Here is a 17,993-nt window from a genome sequence, read left to right on the forward strand (position 1 = left end):
CGGTTTCTTATTTTTACAACAAAATTTGCAAAAACATTTTTTTTAGGGACCACCTCACATTTGAAGTGACTTTGAGGGGCCTATATGCCAGAAAATACCCAAAGTGACACCATTCTAAAAACTGCATCCTTCAAGGTGCTCACAATCACATTCAAGAAGTTTATTTAACCCTTCAGGTGCTTCACAGGAATTTATGGAATGTGGAAGGAAAAAGTAAACATTTACTTTTCTTTCATAAAATTGTTTATTTAGACCTAATTTTTGTTACTTTTATAAGGGTAGCAGGAGAAAATAAACCCCAAACATTGTTTTGCAATTTCCCCTGAGTTCACTAATACCCCATATGTGGTCAAAAACTACATTTGAGGCACAGTTCAAAGCTCAGAAGGAACCATATTAGGGTATGTTTCCACGGTCAGGAAACGCTGCTTGTTTGACGCTGCGCAGAGCTGCAGCGTCAAACAAGCAGCGTCCAGATGTTCCAGCATAGTGGAGGGGATTTTATGAAATCCCGTCTCCACTATGCGTGGAAACCCGCACGCGGCGGCCCTGCGACTACGGACATGCTGCGCGTCTTTTCAGATCGCAGCATGTCCGTACACCTTGCGGGGACGCAGCGTCCCCGCAAGGCATATCACAGGGCGCTATGGGAGAGAGCGATCATCCCGGATGTTAAGAGTTAACACATCCGGCATGATCGCGTCCCAGAAAGGGGGAGATTTTGCTGCACTTGTTTGAGGGTGCCATGTCACATTGGCAGAACCCCTGAGGTGCCAGAACAGCAGAGCCTCCCATTAGTGGCCCGATATTACAAACTAAACCTCTCAATGAATTCATCTAGGGGTGCAGTGATTATATTGAGACCACAGGTGTGTCACAGAATTTTATACCATTGGACGGTGAAGAAAGAATCATTTACATTTTTACTACCAAAATTGTGTTAGCCCCACATTTTACATTTTCAAACTGGGAAAATGGTAAAAATGTCACCAAAATTTGTCCCACAATTTCTGCTGAATGCAAAAATACCCCATATGAGGCTTTACAGTACTGCTTAGTAGTGTTGAGCGATACCATCCGATACTTGAAAGTATCGGTATCGGAAAGTATCGGCCGATACCGGCAAAGTATCGGATTTAATCCGATACCGATACCTGATACCAATACAAGTCAATGGGACTCATGTATCGGACGGTATTCCTGATGGTTCCCAGGGTCTGAAGGAGAGGAAACTCTCCTTCAGGCCCTGGGAACCATATTAATGTGTAAAATAAAGAATTAAAATAAAAAATATTGCTATACTCACCTCTCCGACGCAGCCTGGACCTCACCGAGGGAACCGGCAGCGTTCTTTGCTTAAAATGCGCGCTTTTCCTTCCTTCCGTGACGTCACGGCTTCTGATTGGTCGCGTGCCGCCCATGTGGCCGCGACGCGACCAATCACAGCAAGCCGTGACGTAATTTTCAGGTCCTTCTAGGCATTCAGTATTTTAAAATTACGTTCCGGCTTTGTGATTGGTCGCATCGCGGTCACATGGGCGACGCGACCAATCACAAGCCGTGACGTCACGGGAGGCAGGAGACGCGCGCATTTTTAAAATTACGTCACGGCTTGTGATTGGTTGCGTGCCGCCCATGTGACCGCGACGCGACCAATCACAAAGCCGGAACGTAATTTTAAAATACTGAATGCCTAGAAGGACCTGAAAATTATGTCACGGCTTGCTGTGATTGGTCGCGTCGCGGCCACATGGGCGGCACGCGACCAATCAGAAGCCGTGACGTCACAGAAGGAAGGAAAAGCGCGCATTTTAAGCAAAGAACGCTGCCGGTTCCCTCGGTGAGGTCCAGGCTGCATCGGAGAGGTGAGTATAGCAATATTTTTTATTTTAATTCTTTATTTTACACATTAATGTTGTATTTTACACATTAATGTTGTTTCGATACCGATACCCGATACCACAAAAGTATCGGATCTCGGTATCGGAATTCTGATACAGCAAATATCGGCCGATACCCGATACTTGCGGTATCGGAATGCTCAACACTACTGCTTAGCCATATGGAGAGATTTAGGAGGGATGGAATGCTATTTGCCTCCTGGAGCACAGATTTTCATAGAATAGTTTGCGGACTCCGTATAGAGAGCCCTAAATGCTAGAAAAGCAGAATTAGCAGAATTCCCCAAGTGACCCCATTTTGTAATAATTATACCCCTCAGGGAATTTATCTACAGGTATAGCGATGATTAGAGTTGAGCGACTTTTACTTTTTTCAGATCGAGTCGGGTTTCGCGAAACCCGACTTTGTCAAAAGTCAGGTCTAGTGAAATCGGCCGATTATTGCGTAAAGTCGGGGGCCGACTGAAACACGAAACCCAATGCAAGTCAATGGGGAATCAAAGTCGGCAGTGAGTGGAGGACAGGAAAACACCAACAGTGCCCATTTTAATGCCAAAAACATCAATTCTTATTACTGAAGCTTGTCAATCTTAATTTACTTTATAATAATAGTTAGGCATTGAAAACTGGGGGTCATTTGGCTAAAGTTGAGGGGGGGTAGGGCTGGCTCAAGTTTTTTGTGGGCCCAGGAAACGCAGAATACGTCACGGTGGTGGAGCAGGGATAGGTAAGTATTTCAACGTTGCAAATGCTGTGATCCTGAGCAAGCAGAGGGGGCCCACTCGTTGGCATTGGCACTGCACAGGGCCCCTCATAGTACGGTGGTGTGTTTGACAGCGGGTGGCGCCTCCCACCAGCAGAGACACTTTTGCGTAGTATGAGGTGCCCTGTGCCAGTAACGTCGCCAACGAGTATGCCCCCCCACCTGATGAAGGAACCTGCACTTTCATCAGCACTTTCCTCTTTGTCCCCGTGTAAGGTGGTATAGCATGCGGGAAGGGGAACCTGACTTTCAGCAGGGTCAGATTCTGGCTATGTAGAGTGCAAGGGGAATGTAGTGGTCTGGGTCAATGTACCAGCAGACTCATCTAGCAGTAGCTGGGCAATGGGCAGGATGAGGAGGAAACACAGGTATAGGCCCAAATAATAAAGTGGGCTAAATGCAGTTCAAAATTGGTAACAGGACTAACCAGGCGGCATTGCTTTGTTCAGCGGAGGACAACTGCAAGAAGAGGCTGACACAGTGAGTAGGCCCAAATAAGTAAGTAGGCTAAATGCAGTTCAAAATTGATAACAGGACTAAACAGGTGGCATTGCTTTGTTCAGCGGAGGACAACTGTAAGGAGAGGCTGACACAGTGAGTAGGCCCAAATAAGTAAGTAGGCTAAATGCAGTTCAAAATTGGTAACGGGACTAACCAGGCGGCATTGCTTTGTTCAGCGGAGGACAACTGTAAGGAGTGGCTGACACAGTGAGTAGGCCCAAATAAGTAAGTAGGCTAAATGCAGTTCAAAATTAGTAACAGGACTAACCAGGCGGCATTGCTTTGTTCAGCGGAGAACAACTGTAAGGAGAGGCTGACACAGTGAGTAGGCCCAAATAAGTAAGTAGGCTAAATGCAGTTCAAAATTGGTAACAGGACTAACCAGGCGGCATTGCTTTGTTCAGCGGAGGACAACTGTAATGAGAGGCTGACACAGTGAGTAGGCTCAAATACGTAAGTAGGCTAAATGTCTGCCAAAAATTTTTTCATAAATAAACAGGTGGCATAGCTAGGTACAGGGGTGGGCTCCTCTGCTGAGTAGCAGACAGTGGTAGTAGGCGCAAAGTATTAACTGGACTAAATGGAGGCCCGGGCCCCTGTATATTTTAACTATCATCTATCATTTCAACAAATTTGTATTGGCAGTGCCATTGAAGAATTTAACAGCACAGACTACACAGTGGTGGAGCAGGGAGAGGTAAGTATTGCAAGTGGTAGAGCACAGTTTGAGCTGGGGGGAACACTATCTCGTGGGCGGCGGTACTGGCACAGGGCCCCTCATATTATGACAGTGTGTCTGACATTGGTTGTGCACCCCCACCATCAGAGACACTTCATTGTACTATGAGGGACCCTGTGCCAGTGCCGTTGCCCAAGAGTGGGCACTCCCACCTGTCCAGACAAACGGCACTCGCACGGGTGCTTGCGCCAGGTGGTGACCACGGCTGTTGTGAATTCCGTTCTTGGGCTCCCTCCTGTGGTTGATAATGGCACTTTTGTGAGTTCTGCCCTTGGGCTCCCTCTGGTGGTTTCGAGTGGAACTGCTGCTCCTTGGGTTTAGCAGTAGCAGCTGCTTTCACTGATCGTCTCTCCTGGTTTTGCTATTTAACTGGCTCTGGTCTTCATTCAATGCCAGCTGTCAATGTTTTCTGGGTTGGATTCAGATCTCTCCTTGGATTTCTCTGATTGCCTGTCCATTTCAGCAAAAGATAAGTTCTTGCTAGTTCTTTGGTTGTCCATTTGCTGTGGACTTTATTGCTCAGCTCATGTTATGTTTCTTTTTGTCCAGCTTGTCACTATGATATATTCAGGCTAGCTGGAAGCTCTGGGGAAGCAGATTTGCCCTCTCCATACCGTGAGTCGGTGTGGAGATTATTTTTGTAAACTCTGAGTGGATTTTTAGTTTTTAATACTGACCGCACAGTATCCTTTTCTATTCTGTCTATCTAGATTAGTATTGGCCTCCTTTGCTAAAATCTGTTTTCATTTCTGTGTATGTCATTTCCCTCTCCACTCACAGTCAATATTTGTGGGGGGCTATCTTTCCTTTTGGGATTTTCTCTGAGGCAAGATAGCTTTCTGTTTCCATCTGTAGGGGTAGTTAGTTCTTAGGCTGTGACGAGGTGTCTAGGGAGTGACAGGAACATCCCACGGTAATTACTAGTGTTGGTGTTAGGATTAGGAACTGCAGTCAGTATAGATACCACCTCCTCAGAGCTCGTCCCATGTTGCTCTTTAACCACCAGGTCATATCAGTGTTGCTCCTTATCCACCAGGTCATATCAGTGTTGCTCCTTAACCACCAGGTCATAACAGTACAGCTGGCCATCAATGTGTTGAATGCATCTCAAAAGAGGGAAAAAATGTTCTGAGCCATTTTTTTTTCCTTTGCAGCCTGTTTTGTCTTTTTTATCCCCTTAATCTCTGTGTGGTTCAGGATTCTGGTGCTGACATGGAGGTTCAGGGTCTGTCCTTGCGTGTGGATCAACTCACTGCAAGGGTACAGAGTATCCAAGATTATGTTGTTCAGACTCCGGTTTTAGAGCCTAGAATTCCTATTCCTGATTTGTTTTCTGGGGATAGATCTAAATTTTTGAACTTTAAAAATAACTGCAGATTGTTTTTTGCTTTGAGACCCCGTTCTTCTGGTGACCCCATTCAGCAGGTGAAGATTGTCATTTCTCTGCTGCGTGGAGACCCGCAGGACTGGGCATTCTCCCTTGAGCCAGGGAATCCTGCATTGCTCAATGTATACGCATTTTTTCAAGCGCTCAGATTGCTGTATGACGAACCTAATTCTGTGGATCAGGCAGAAAAAACCTTGCTGGCTCTGTGTCAGGGTCAGGAAGTGGCAGAAGTATACTGCCAGAAATTTAGAAAGTGGTCTGTGCTCACAAAATGGAATGAGTATGCCCTGGCAGCAATTTTCAGAAACAGTCTTTCTGAAGACCTTAAAGATGTTATGGTGGGGTGCCCCACGCCTGCTGGTTTGAACGAATCAATGTCTTTGGCCATTCAGATTGATCGGCGCCTGCGCGAGCGCAAGGTGGTGCACCATATGGCGGTGTCCTCTGGGCAGAGTCCTGAGCCTATGCAATGTGATAGGATTTTGACTAGAGCAGAACGGCAGGAATTCAGACGTCAGAATGGGCTGTGTTTTTACTGTGGTGACTCTACTCATGCTATTTCTGATTGCCCTAAGCGTACTAAGAGGGTCGCTAGATCTGTTACCATCAGTACTGTACAGCCTAAATTTCTCTTGTCTGTTACTCTGATTTGCTCATTGTCGTCCTTTTCTGTTATGGCATTTGTGGATTCAGGCGCTGCCCTGAACTTAATGGACTTAGAATTTGCCAAACGCTGTGGTTTTTCCTTGGAGCCTTTGCAGACCCCTATTCCCTTAAGGGGGATTGATGCTACGCCATTGGCCAAGAATAAACCTCAGTACTGGACACAGTTGACCATGTACATGGCTCCAGCACATCAGGAAGATATTCGCTTTTTGGTGTTGCATAATTTGCATGATGTTGTTGTGCTGGGTTTTCCATGGTTACAGGTACATAATCCAGTGCTGGATTGGAAATCAATGTCTGTGACTAGTTGGGGTTGTCAAGGGATACATAGTAATGTTCCTTTGATGTCAATTTCCTCTTCCCCCTCTTCTGAAGTTCCTGAGTTTTTGTCGGATTTCCAGGATATATTTGATGAGCCCAAGTCCAGTTCCCTTCCTCCTCATAGGGACTGCGATTGTGCTATTAACTTGATTCCTGGCTGTAAGTTCCCTAAGGGTCGACTTTTCAATCTGTCTGTGCCAGAGCATGCCGCTATGCGGAGTTATGTAAAGGAGTCTTTGGAGAAGGGGCATATTCGCCCGTCTTCATCACCGTTGGGAGCGGGGTTCTTTTTTGTTGCTAAGAAGGATGGCTCCTTGAGGCCCTGTATAGATTATCGCCTTCTCAATAAGATCACGGTCAAATTCCAGTACCCTTTACCTTTGCTTTCTGATTTGTTTGCTCGGATTAAGGGGGCTAGTTGGTTTACCAAGATTGACCTTCGAGGGGCGTATAATCTTGTTTGTATTAAACAGGGTGATGATTGGAAAACAGCATTTAATACGCCCGAAGGCCATTTTGAATATCTTGTGATGCCATTCGGGCTCTCTAATGCTCCATCTGTGTTTCAGTCCTTTATGCATGATATCTTCCGGAATTATCTGGATAAATTCATGATTGTATATTTGGATGATATTTTGTTTTTTTCCGATGATTGGGAGTCTCATGTGAAGCAGGTCAGGATGGTATTTCAGATCCTTCGTGCTAATGCGTTGTTTGTGAAGGGGTCTAAGTGCCTCTTTGGAGTTCAGAAGGTTTCTTTTTTGGATTTCATTTTTTCTCCCTCGGCTGTTGAGATGGACCCTGTTAAGGTCCAGGCCATTCATGATTGGACTCAACCCACATCTGTGAAGAGCCTTCAGAAATTTTTGGGCTTTGCTAATTTTTATCGCTGCTTCATTGCTAATTTTTCCAGTGTGGTTAAGCCTCTGACCGATTTGATGAAGAAAGGCGCTGATGTGATGAATTGGTCCTCTGAGGCTGTTGAGGCCTTTCAGGAGCTTAAACGTCGTTTTACTTCTGCCCCTGTGTTGCGTCAGCCAGATGTTTCTCTCCCTTTTCAGGTTGAGGTTGACGCTTCTGAGATTGGGGCAGGGGCCGTTTTGTCTCCGAGAAGTTCTGATGGTTCTTTGATGAAACCGTGTGCTTTCTTCTCCAGAAAGTCTTCGCCTGCTGAGCGTAATTATGATGTGGGCAATCGGGAGTTGTTGGCTATGAAGTGGGCATTTGAGGAGTGGCGACATTGGCTTGAGGGGGCCAAGCATCGGGTTGTGGTCTTGACCGATCATAAGAATCTGATTTACCTTGAGTCTGCCAAGCGGTTGAATCCTAGACAAGCTCCATGGTCTCTGTTTTTCAACCGTTTTGATTTTGTGGTCTCGTATCTTCCGGGATCTAAGAATGTGAAGGCTGATGCCCTTTCTAGGAGTTTTTTGCCTGATTCTCCGGGAGTCCTTGAGCCGGTTGGTGTTCTCAAGGAGGGGGTGATTCTTTCTGCCATCTCCCCTGATTTACGGCGGGTGCTTCGGGAGTTTCTATTGTTCCTGATAGATGGACTAGTAAGGTAATTTCTGAGGTTCATTGTTCGGTATTGGCTGGTCATCCTGGGATTTTTGGTACCAGAGAGTTGGTTGCTAGGTCCTTTTGGTGGCCTTCCTTGTCGCGGGATGTGCGTTCTTTTGTGCAGTCCTGTGGGACTTGTGCCTGGGCCAAGCCTTGCTGTTCCCGTGCTATTGGGTTGCTTTTGCCTTTGCCGGTCCCTGAGAGGCCCTGGACGCATATTTCCATGGATTTAATTTCTGATCTTCCTGTTTCTCAGAAGATGTCTGTCATCTGGGTGGTTTGTGACCGGTTTTCTAAGATGGTCCATTTGGTGCCTTTGCCTAAGTTGCCTTCCTCCTCTGATTTGGTTCCATTATTTTTTCAGCATGTGGTTCGTTTGCATGGCATTCCGGAGAATATTCTGTCTGACAGAGGTTCCCAGTTTGTTTCTAGGTTTTGGCGTTCCTTTTGTGCTAGAATGGGCATTGATTTGTCTTTTTCTTCAGCATTTCATCCTCAGACAAATAACCAAACGGAGCGAACCAATCAGACCTTGGAAACCTATTTGAGATGCTTTGTGTCTGCTGATCAGGATGACTGGGTGACCTTCTTGCCGTTGGCCGAGTTTGCCCTTAATAATCGGGCTAGTTCGGCTACCTTGGTTTCGCCTTTCTTTTGTAACTTTGGTTTTCATCCTCGTTTTTCTTCAGGGCAGGTTGAGCCTTCTGACTGTCCTGGTGTGGATTCTGTGGTGGACAGGTTACAGCAGATTTGGACTCATGTGGTGGACAATTTAACGTTGTCTCAGGAAAAGGCTCAAAGTTTTGCTAACCGTCGTCGGTGTGTTGGTCCCCAGCTTCGTGTTGGGGATTTGGTCTGGTTGTCTTCTCGTCATGTTCCTATGAAGGTTTCTTCTCCTAAGTTTAAGCCTCGCTTTATTGGTCCTAATAAGATTTCTGAAATTATCAATCCGGTGTCTTTTCGTTTGGCCCTTCCAGCTTCTTTTTCCATCTATAATGTTTTCCATAGATCTTTGTTGTGGAGATATGTGGTGCCCATCGTTCCCTCCGTTGATCCTCCTGCTCCGGTGTTGGTTAAGGGGGAGTTGGAATATGTGGTGGAGAAGATTTTGGATTCTCGTTTTTCGAGACGGAAGCTTCAGTATCTGGTCAAGTGGAAGGGTTATGGCCAGGAGGATAATTCTTGGGTTGTTGCCTCTGATGTCCATGCTGCCGATTTGGTTCGTGCTTTTCACTTGGCTCATCCTGATCGGCCTGGGGGCTCTGGTGAGGGTTCGGTGACCCCTCCTCAAGGGGGGGGTACTGTTGTGAATTCCGTTCTTGGGCTCCCTCCTGTGGTTGTTAATGGCACTTTTGTGAGTTCTGCCCATGGGCTCCCTCTGGTGGTTTCGAGTGGAACTGCTGCTCCTAGGGTTTAGCAGTAACAGGACTAACCAGGCGGCATTGCTTTGTTCAGCGGAGAACAACTGTAAGGAGAGGCTGACACAGTGAGTAGGCCCAAATAAGTAAGTAGGCTAAATGCAGTTCAAAATTGGTAACAGGACTAACCAGGCGGCATTGCTTTGTTCAGCGGAGGACAACTGTAATGAGAGGCTGACACAGTGAGTAGGCTCAAATACGTAAGTAGGTTAAATGTCTGCCAAAATTTTTTTCATAAATAAACAGGTGGCATAGCTAGGTACAGGGGTGGGCTCCTCTGCTGAGTAGCAGACAGTGGTAGTAGGCGCAAAGTATTAACTGGCCTAAATGGAGGCCCGGGCCCCTGTATATTTTAACTATCATCTATCATTTCAACAAATTTGTATTGGCAGTGCCATTGAAGAATTTAACAGCACAGACTACACAGTGGTGGAGCAGGGAGAGGTAAGTATTGCAAGTGGTAGAGCACAGTTTGAGCTGGGGGGAACACTATCTCGTGGGCGGCGGTACTGGCACAGGGCCCCTCATATTATGACAGTGTGTCTGACATTGGTTGTGCACCACCACCGTCAGAGACACTTCATTGTACTATGAGGGACCCTGTGCCAGTGCCGTTGCCCAAGAGTGGGCACTCCCACCTGTCCAGACAAACGGCACTCGCACAGGTGCTTGCGCCAGGTGGTGACCACGGCTGTTGTGAATTCCGTTCTTGGGCTCCCTCCTGTGGTTGATAATGGCACTTTTGTGAGTTCTGCCCTTGGGCTCCCTCTGGTGGTTTCGAGTGGAACTGCTGCTCCTTGGGTTTAGCAGTAGCAGCTGCTTTCACTGATCGTCTCTCCTGGCTTTGCTATTTAACTTGGCTCTGGTCTTCATTCAATGCCAGCTGTCAATGTTTTCTGGGTTGGATTCAGATCTCTCCTTGGATTTCTCTGATTGCCTGTCCATTTCAGCAAAAGATAAGTTCTTGCTAGTTCTTTGGTTGTCCATTTGCTGTGGACTTTATTGCTCAGCTCATGTTATGTTTCTTTTTGTCCAGCTTGTCATTATGATATATTCAGGCTAGCTGGAAGCTCTGGGGAAGCAGATTTGCCCTCTCCATACCGTGAGTCGGTGTGGAGATTATTTTTGTAAACTCTGCGTGGATTTTTAGTTTTTAATACTGACCGCACAGTATCCTTTTCTATTCTGTCTATCTAGATTAGTATTGGCCTCCTTTGCTAAAATCTGTTTTCATTTCTGTGTATGTCATTTCCCTCTCCACTCACAGTCAATATTTGTGGGGGGCTATCTTTCCTTTTGGGATTTTCTCTGAGGCAAGATAGCTTTCTGTTTCCATCTGTAGGGGTAGTTAGTTCTTAGGCTGTGACGAGGTGTCTAGGGAGTGACAGGAACATCCCACAGCTATTACTAGTGTTGGTGTTAGGATTAGGAACTGCGGTCAGTATAGATACCACCTCCTCAGAGCTCGTCCCATGTTGCTCTTTAACCACCAGGTCATATCAGTGTTGCTCCTTAACCACCAGGTCATATCAGTGTTGCTCTTTAACCACCAGGTCATAACACACGGCCCTGTGGGGGGAGTCAGCCTATTTAGGGAGGTATAAAAATGGCCTATGGTGGACATTCAGCAGCTGCAAATGGAGGAATTGGAGAAGTCAGTAAGAGGAGGCCAAAAGCAAGACATTTTTCAGGCAAGCTACGTGTCAGCAGGGGAAGGCGGGGCCAAATAATTTGAAATCCATGATTGCTTTATTTTAATGAAGGCTAGATCATCAACATTTCGGGTAGCCAGACGTGTCTTTTTTTTTGGTCAGCGTTGAACCAGCAGCACTGAATACTCTTTCTGATAGCACACTAACAGCAGGGCATGCGAGATCCTGTAATGCATATTCTGCCTATTCAGGCCAGGTGTCTATTTTAGATGCCCAGTAATCAAAGGGGAATGACATGTGAGGGAGAACATCGATAAGGGCGGAAAAGTAGTTCGTAACCATACTGGAAAAATGCTGTCTCCTGTCACTTTGAATCGATGCAGCAGTACCTGTCATGTCAGCGGTCGTTGCGAAATCACTCTACAACCTGGTCATAAAACCCCTCTGTCCAACGCCACTTCGGATTTGTGCACCTCTAACACCTCTGCCATGTTGCCCACTACGGCTTGTGTGAGAACCATCACCGCCGCTGTGTGCTGGGAATGCCTGAACCAAATGGTCTACAAGAGTTGCTTGTTTGGTAGCCAATATTTGCTCAAGGTTCTCATGTGGCATGATATTTTGTAATTTTCCTTTATATCGTGGATCCAGGAGGCAGGCCAACCAGTAATCGTCATCGGTCATCATTTTGATAATGCGGGGGTCCCTTTTAGGATACACAAGGCATAATCAGCCATGTGGGCCAATGTTCCAGGTGTCAATTCACTGCTTGTGCTGGGTTGAGGAGCACTTTCTTGCAAATCAACATCACTTGTGTCCCGCAAAAACCCTGTACCTGACCTTGCAACGCCACCAGTTTCTATTGCCCCCTGAGAAGCATCCTCCTCCCATAAATATTCATCCCCATCATCCTCCTCCTCCTCCTCATCGTCCGCCACCTTGTTCAGAAGATTTCCCTGAGCAGACAATGGCTGACTGTCATAAAGGCTTCCCTCCTCTTCGGCTGCAGACGCCTGCTCCTTAATGTGCGTCAAACTTTGCATCAGCAGACGCATTAGTGGGATGCTCATGCTTATGATGGCATCGTCTGCACTTACCAGCTGTGTGCATTCCTCAAAACACTGAAGGACTTGACAGAGGTCTTGTAGCTTCGACCACTTCACACCAGACAACTCCATGTCTGCCATCCAAGTGCCTGCCCGTGTATGTGTATCCTCCCACAAATAAATTACAGCATGCCTCTGTTCGCACAGCCTCTGAAGCATGTGCAGTGTGGAGTTCTACCTTGTTGCAACGTCGATTATTAGGTGGTGCTGGGGATGATTCAGCGATCGCTGATGGTTCAGCATACGGCTGGAGTGTACGGTCGACCGGCGGATGTGCGAGCAAAGTCTTCGCACCTTCAGGAGCAGGGCTGGTAACCCTGGATAATTTTTCAGGAAGCACTGCACCACCAGGTTCAAGGTGTGAGCCAGGCAAGGTATGTGTTTCAGTTCTGAAAGGGCTATGGTAGCCATAAAATTCCTTCCGTTATCACTGACTACCTTGCCTGCCTCAAGATATACACTGCCCAGCCATGACTGAGTTTCTTGCTGCAAGTACTCAGCCAGTACTTCCGCGGTGTGTCTGTTGTCGCCCAAACACTTAATTTGTAACACAGCCTGCTGACGCTTACCACTAGCTGTTCGATAATGGGACACCTCGTGTGCAACACTGGCAGCTGCGGATGGAGTGGTCGTGCGACTGCGCTCTGTGGACGAGCTTTTGCTTCTGGAGGAGGAGGAAGAGGAGGAGGGGTGGCGAATGCCTACAGCCAATTGTTTCCTAGACCGTGGGCTAGGCAGACCTGTCCCACTATGGATGTCCCCAGTATACCCTGCATCCACCACATTAACCCAGTGATGGACACGTAACGTCCCTGGCCATGCCTACTGGTCCATGCATCTGTTGGAGGTGCACCTTTCCACTGACTGATTGCCTCAGTGCATGGACAATGCGGTCTTTGACATGATGGCGGAGGGCTGGGATGGCTTTTCTCGCAAAGAAGTGCCGACTGGGTAGGTCATAGCGTGGTACTGCGTACGCCATCAGGTCTTTGAAAGCTTTGCTTTCAACCAACCGGTAGGGAATCATGTCATCGAGATTAGTCTAGCAATGTGGGCGTTCAAACCCTGTGTACGCGGATGAGAGGATGAGTACTTTCTTTTCCTATCGAGAGTCTCTTGTAGGGTGAGCTGGACTGGAGAGCTGCATATGGTAGAACTAGCGGTGGTGGTGGTGGTGGACATGGCGGATTGAGAGAGGGTTGGTGATGGTATTCTTGATGTTGGCCTACATACAGTGTTTCCTACCAATAACCTTGTGATTCCCTGACTGATTTGGCCTTGCGACGATACCTCCAATTTTTCTGCTGGTGGTGTCCCAACCGGTGGGTTTACAGTGAGGGAAGCAATGTAGCGTTGCTGACTACCTTCATTCTGAGCAGGTGCACCAACAGTACGTGACGTTTGGTAGTTAGTCCAGGCTTGCAAGGGCATGCTGGTTAAATGTCTACGCATGCACGTTGTATTTAAATTTTGAAGATTCTTCCCTCTGCTAAAGGTCTTTGAGCATTTCTTACCGATAACTTTGGACTGATCATTCGGATCTTGGTTAAAAAATTGCCACACTGCACTCTTCCTACTATCGAATACCTTTTCAGGCATTGCACGCTGTGCTACTTTCACCGGATGGCCACGCTGTCCTAAAACTGTTTTTGTTTTTGACAAACGTTTTTGGCCTGATACGGGCCTGCCAGATGACAGCTGTTGCGATGTAGATGGCTGCTGCGGATCATCCTCCTCCGCTTCTGAGCTACTGGCAGCGGCACCCTCTTCCTCCAATGGCTGCCAATCTGGGTCAACAACTGGGTCATCTATCACCTCCTCTTCATTGTCATGTGCACCTTCCTCTGTGTCACCGTGTAAGGTGCTATAGCCTTTGGGACGGGGCACCATAGTCTCATCAGGGTCAGATTTTGGCTCAGTACACTTCGAGGACAATGTAGTGATCTGAGTCAATGGAACAGCATAATAATCTAGCTGTGGCTGTGCATCAGTGCACTCCATGTCCAATTCATCTTGTAATGGGCAGTTAACAATTTCCCTTTCTAACCAAGGCACGGTATGTGTCAAGAGCTCCATGAAGTAACCTGTAGTGTCGACTGACGCATCCTTCACTTTTGGTTTGGGTGAAGGACACAAGGAAACATCTTGTTCCTGACCGGGAGCATCCACTGGCGACTCGCTGCTTTTTTATTTTGAACTTTCTAAAGAGGAGGTGAAAGAGCTAGAGGCTGAGTCAGCAAGGAAAGCCAAAACTTTTTCCTGCTGCTCTGGCTTTAAAAGCGGTTTTCCTACTCCAAGATAAGGGAGCCTTCGAGGCCTTGTGTAGCCAGACGATGACGCTGGCTCAACACCTCCAGCCTTAGGTGCTATTTTGCTTTTCCCAATACCACCAGATGCTCCACCACCACCATCAGTACCAGCTGGCAATGACCGCCCACGGCCTCTTCCACCAGACTTCCTCATTTTTGGGAAAATGTTACCAAAATAACAACCGTTATATGGTACTGTAAAACAAGGTAGAAGGTGTATATAAACTTGTTGAGAATTTATATCTCCTTTTTATTTTGGGGAGACTGCACTGCAACTCAGGCTCAGTGTATAACACAACACAATGTAAGTGGCAGAACGTGGCCGGCTGATATACGACAAACTAACAGAACTGATGTATATCCACTTTGTGACAATTTGAAACACCCTTTTTTTGGGGGGAGGCTGCACCGCAACTCAGGCCCAGTGTATAAAACAACACAATGTAAGTGGCAGAACGTGGCTGGCTGATATACGACAAACTAACAGAACTGACGTATATCCACTTTGTGACAATTTAAATCTCCCTTTTTTTGGGGGGAGACTGCACCACAATTCAGGCCCACTGTATAACACAACACAATGTAAGTGGCAGAACGTGGCTGGCTGATATACGACAAACTAACAGAACTGACGTATATCCACTTTGTGACAATTTGAAACACCCTTTTTTTTGGGGGGGAAACTGCACCGCAACTCAGGCCCAGTGTATTACACAACACAATGTAAGTGGCAGAAAGAGCAGGCCGGAGCGAGCCGTCCCCTCCCCCCCACAGACGGCATACGTGCAGGCAGTCATGACAGGGGTTTGGGAGTGGAGAGATAGGAGGGGTGGGGGTTAATTATGGGAGGGGGTTTTTATGCATGAGGCAGGAGTTTATAGGGATAGGGTGGGGTGGGGCTTACCAGTTCCTGCTCTGGAAGCCTCAGGAAGATCCTGCCGTCTCACCCTGTTTTTTGTGTTTTTGTACTGTTGCGTTTTCGGGTGGTTGTTTTGGGTCATGGTGGCTCGAGGCGGTGGGAGGGGTCATTGGAGTTGGTGCTAAATTGGCCTGGGAGATCCATCGGGGTACGGATCCTTCAGTTGGTGTAAACTTTGGTTTCGGGTCTGGTGGTTCCAGGGGGGATCTGGGCAACAGTGGGCCGGATCCCCAGGTTTGAAGTGGACATGGTTAACCCTTCGGGGTATTTTGGTGCTCCCGAGCCTGGGTGGTTACGGCTGGGATTAAATTTATGGTATGTTTCTGTCCACTCTCTTTTATGGTTGACCACCAGTTTGGAGCTTCAAGGACTCCTCCCTACGTTATTTTATTATTGTTGTATGTTTATAATAAAGGCCACTGTGGCTGTTACGTCCGCACATAACTACCTGCCTTCTCTTATCCCTCGGCGCACTCACGACTCTGTCCCTTGCCGCTCTGCTTCTTCCTTCTCTGGGTTGCGGTGTTTGGTTCCTTTGCGCATGCGCAGTCACATCTCCTGCGCCGCTGAGCCTTCTGGGAGGTCGCGACCCGATGGTCCCGCCCCAACATGGCGGCGCCCATCGGGTATTTCTTCCCAGCGTCTTCCCAGGTAAGACGCCTTTGCTTTGTAGGTTCTCTGTCTTTTTTCAGCGTTCCTATGCCCTAGGCTCCCTAGTCTCTGTATTATTCCCTACGCTTGTTACTCTGTGTCTCAGCTGTGTCTGCCCTTTGTTCCAGCCGTGTCTGCTCTGCGTTCCAGCTTTGTCCGCCCAGTGTTCCTGCCATGCTGGTCCCGTGTTCCTGTCCTCAGAGTGTTCCCGTTTCATCTGCCCATTCCCAGTCCTGTGCCAGTTTTCCGTTTTTCATCTTCTCCTGTTTTTAGTCCGGTTCTTCAGTTCTTTCCCTTTTGTTTCTTTTTCAGCCTCGTGGTTTCCCGTGTCTCTCTCCAGTGTCTCCTGGTGTATATATCTCCCCTAGTCTGCTCCAGTTCCCTTATGCCTGGTCTCTCTCTCTCTCTTTGGTCGTCCCTTTGGCTCTAGCTGTTGTGTCTCCATTCCCCCTTGGACCTGCTCCTAATGCTCCCTGTATAGGGTGTGGTTCCATCTGGTCCGCTCGTCCTCGGGGGCTCTAGAGTCACGACCCAGAGGGTCTACTGTCGGATTCTTCTCTGAATCCTTACAGTAAGCAAAGGCCATGGACCCCGCTGGAGCTTCTGCTCGCAAAAGGAGCTAGTCTTTTTGCAGGAGAACCAGACCCGTATCATGTCCTTCATGAAGGCAATGGATTCTCTTCTTTCTGCGCTCCAGCCCTCTGATCCTGGTAGCACTTCTCAACTTGCTGGCTTACAGCAAGAGTTGGCTCAGCAACGTGATGCCCAGGCTCATATCCTTAGCTACATGGCCTCGGTAGACGATCGGCTGCTTTCTTTACAAACGGCTGCTTCTACCTCCGCTTCTGCTCCCCACCCTCCTCCCCGCTTGGCTAAACCACCTCGGTACAATGGTGATCCCAAATTATGCCGAGATTTTTTAAATCAATGTCGTCTTCATTTTGAGCTTCTGCCCCAGCATTACCCCACTGATCGGACCAAGATAGCTTTTCTGATTTCCCATCTGGAGGGTGACGCCTTGGCATGGGTTAATCCTCTCTGGGAGCGAGACGATCCCCTAGTCTCCCGGTTGTCCGAATTTTTGGAGACTTTTCGTCATGTTTTTGATGAACCTGGTCGTCTGGCCTCTACGACTGAGGCTTTTTTTTCTCTCCATCAGGGATCCTTAACTGTGGGCCAATATGCTATCCATTTTTGTACTCTCTCCTCCGATTTAGGCTGGAATAATGAGGCGTTAGTGGGTGCTTTCTGGCGAGGTCTCTCCGGGCGCATAAAGGATGAGTTAGCTTGTCGGGACACTCCTACGGTTTTGGAGGATTTAATTTCCTTAGCTACCCGTATTGATCTTCGTTTCCAGGAACGCGCTCGGGAGCGGAGATCTCTTCGGCCTTCCCCTGCCACCCGTAACCCACTCAGTCCGCAGCCTAGAACTTCCTCCCTGGCGTCCGCACCAGAGCCGATGCAAGTGGACCGTCTCAAAATGTCAGAACAATGACGTAAGGAGAGGCGTACTCAAGGTTTATGCTTCTACTGCGGGAGTGCCTCTCATCTGTTGCGGTCCTGCCCTGAACGTCCAGAAAACTTCTCCGCCTAGGTCAGGTAAGAGAGAGGCCTCCCTAGGTGTTTGTGATACCTCTCAACCCCTCACATTGTCTGTCTTATTGCATATTTCTGGCAAGGGCATTTCTTTGGATGCCTATGTGGACTCGGGCGCAGCAGGAAATTTTATCAGACTAGAAGAGGTTTTGAAATTTTCTGTTCCAGTCAAAACCTTAGAGAGCCCTTTAATTCTTGCATCCGTGGATGGTAAACCTTTACAGGAGACCATTACGCAAGTAACACATGAGGTGGAACTTCAAGTAGGGGCTCTATATAGGGAGAAAATTGCATTTTATGTTTTAGCAGGCCTGTCTCATCCTGTGCTTCTAGGTCTCCCTTGGTTATGGAGTCACGAGCCCATTTTAGATTGGCACAATGGCAATATTTTGCGCTGGGGAGAGCTTTGTCGGGAACGTTGTCTGCTGCCGGTGCGTCCTGTTGGTGTTTCTTCTTCTTCTTCTTCCTTCTCTGCTTTACCCTATGTTTACAGTTCTTTCTCAG

The 17,993-nt window shown here is 47.7% G+C and overlaps 1 protein-coding gene across 3 annotated transcripts in view; it reads left to right on the forward strand.

Annotated features, from left to right (window-relative positions):
- Positions 1-17,993, forward strand: part of C3H3orf52 (chromosome 3 C3orf52 homolog) — a 410,314-nt gene that overhangs the window by 257,877 nt on the left and 134,444 nt on the right. The window lies entirely within an intron of this gene.

This window comes from Ranitomeya variabilis, chromosome 3 (assembly GCF_051348905.1).
Source record: "Ranitomeya variabilis isolate aRanVar5 chromosome 3, aRanVar5.hap1, whole genome shotgun sequence".
NCBI lineage: Eukaryota > Metazoa > Chordata > Amphibia > Anura > Dendrobatidae > Ranitomeya > Ranitomeya variabilis.